Raw genomic sequence first — 2895 nt, 5'->3', positions numbered from 1 at the left:
CTCCTTTTTTCTAGCAGTGGCTATGTAATAATCAACAAAGAACAAAGTAATTTGACTCCAGAACAAATGCTCTCTAATTTTATTCAGAATATACGCATTCATCATCTCAGTCCCCAAATCAGGGAAGATTCAGACTGAGCTGAAACACCTGAACAAGCAAAATATTCTCATCTTTTGTATAGAAGTTAAGGAACAAAAATAACTTTTTTTTTCCCATGCCTCAAATTTAACGTGATTCCAACACCTACAACAATCTTTCTTTTTATTTCTAGTTTCAATTTTTCACGTCCAAATGTTCTACTTAGTTTTAATTCCAGGTTTGTATAAAGAAGTATGTGCCATATTAGTAATTAAAATTCAGGACTGGAAGCATCTTTTTCAGAACCTACAGTCTTCTGTGTATCTGCATACTTCTCTGCCTGCCCCGCAGTTTGTGAAAAAAATGATAATTCATTTTAAACAATATCCTGAGACATTTGGTCTTACTGATCCGTTTTTTTTTAATATCAACATATATTTCCACATTGAAAGTAATTCCTTATAAATCAACAAAGTTAGAAAAATTTCAAATCTGCCTTCAAAGTAGGTTTATTTTCAGCATAGCAAAAAAGATTTGAAAGGGACAAAGTAGGAGGAGAGTAGCCATCTGCATAGGACGTGTCTTCAAACAGGACAGAGTAGTCTTCCCAGGGCCGCTGTGGGGGAGTGTGAAAGAAAAACCGGTAGAAATAGGTGGTTCAAGGTCCAATGCCAAAACAAGCTGATCCTTCTGGAATAAAGTTTCAAGGTCGGTCTCAGTATTGGCCTTCCATTGTGGTATTGGGATGATACGTCTTTGCTTCAGGGTGTGTCTTTCTTTGCCCTCCTCATCAATGTCATCCACCTCACACTTGTTGGTGTCATGACTGTAACTGACCGCTTCTGCCAGAATCCACTGCTCATCCCCATTCACAACTTTCACTCTAGCAGCCAACTTATCACGTGGTTTGGCTATGTATTCCCCTGGAGCTGGAATGGCCCCGCAGAGGAGTGGAGGCTTGTCCCCAGGTTTCCCAGTCCATAGAGGCAATGTCATGGCTGACTGTTGCAATAAAGTCATCAGCACCCCCTCAGCGCATGGTTTTCCGTGGAGGTTCTGAATCCTGCAATTTTAGCCACAATGCGCCTTCCTTCCAACAGAGTCTTGTCTCAGCAATCCTACCCAGAGCTCTACACAATATATCGCACTCTGGTTCTGCATCTACCTTGCCTGTGGTATAGAGAGCTCCAAGCTTTGTCCAGTAATAGGGAGAGATTTTGTTTTCTGTCCTCAGTCGCTCATGTGTCTTCTGGATATTGATCAGGTTGTGTTCAATTCCGGGGCGTTCTTCCTGAGTTTGCTTGATCGCTTGATGGAGCTCTGTGAGTAGTTCAGCTATTCGGAAGTCTGCTGACACAAAAGCCGTGGCTGTAGTAAATATGGCTTCCTCATAATGCTGAAATAAGGAATGCTCTAAGGGGCTTTCTAAATGTCTCCTGCTATCTCTACAATTGCTTTCGGGAGAAATAGAACTCGAAGCCATGGTCTCCTTCTTCCCCAGCCACCTCTCTTCCTCCTCCCGCGGTAGAGATTGGCTACCATTATGCAAAAATATGTGTACTTAATATATATGTAAAACCATCTTGTACATGTATTTATCAGTTCTTTCTCTGGATGCAGATGGTATCTTCTTTCATATGTCCTTTGTAGTTAATTTGGGTATTTATAATAGTCAAAATGACAGCCACTCAAAGCTGTTCTTAAAACAATATTATTGTGTTACCATATGAAACATTCTTTCGGTTCTGTTCATTTTGCTCTTCATTATTTCATACAAGTCTATCCATGGTTTTACAAAGATCATTGATCAATTATTGATTAGTTTGCCAAAACACATTAAATACCTGTGTAGAGTGGGAGGGGGATTGGATTCACATGTAATACCTTCTTATGAATTTAGAGAATTTCCTAGAGAAACTGGTTCCAAAGTAAGCTCTCTACTCACTGTGCCACCTGAAAGGGGGAAAAATTGAAAAGATATTGTGTCCATGATTAAGATGATACAATAAAATTTCAATACTACCCAAATTAAGTTAATTAAGTTAATACAAAGTTACAGCTATGGTAATGAAATTACCAAGAGAATACTTTACATAGCTAGACAAAATAATTACAAATTTGTGTACAAACATGAAGGAAAACGAGGGGTGAAAGTAGAAATGAAGGAGGAATACTACTTCTGGATTTCAAACTATTTAAATAAGTCATCATGAAAACCATTTAGTCCTTGCTAAAATAGAAAAGTAAATCAATAGAACAGACTAGACAAAGAAGACTCAAGCTAAGTCAAGGCGAGTGAACAAGTATTTATCAAGTGTTTACTATGTGCTAGTCAGTATGCTAAGCACTGATGGGACTGTGCTAAGAATCAGAAGAATCAGAAATAATTGAATTCAATAACCCAATGTCCAATAACCTCAAAAGATAAGTTATCTATGGAAGAGTGCCCTATTTGACCAAATTTCTGGGCCAATAGGAAAGCACTCTAGTAGAAATTAGGTTTGGGCCATAATCTAGCAGTATATATCACAATAAACTCCAAATGGATATGAAATGAATATTATAGGCCTTACCATTTTTTTAAATGTCAAGAGGACTAGATCAGATACCTTTTATGGCTCCAGGTAGGTAGTGTGATCTCAACCAAACAAGAATTACCTTATTACAGAGGATAAAAGAAATAACTAAAATTATGTGAAATTGAAAAGGCTTTATAAAGTTTGAGCAAGTTCAATAGAATAAGGAGGAAAGTGGCAGCCTGGGGGAAAATCTTTGGGTCAAATATGTCTGATAAGGTTTGAATATACAAAATAGAT

The 2895-nt window shown here is 37.8% G+C and overlaps 1 pseudogene; it reads right to left on the bottom strand.

The window, feature by feature from the left end:
- Positions 1-554: 554 nt before the first annotated feature.
- On the bottom strand, positions 555-1562 carry LOC118854789 (annotated as a pseudogene).
- Positions 1563-2895: the final 1333 nt, after the last annotated feature.

The sequence above is a fragment of the Trichosurus vulpecula genome, chromosome 6 (genome assembly GCF_011100635.1).
Source record: "Trichosurus vulpecula isolate mTriVul1 chromosome 6, mTriVul1.pri, whole genome shotgun sequence".
NCBI classification, from domain to species: domain Eukaryota; kingdom Metazoa; phylum Chordata; class Mammalia; order Diprotodontia; family Phalangeridae; genus Trichosurus; species Trichosurus vulpecula.
Note: the sequence above shows the minus strand (reverse complement) of the source record. Positions and strands in the feature narration are given on the sequence as shown.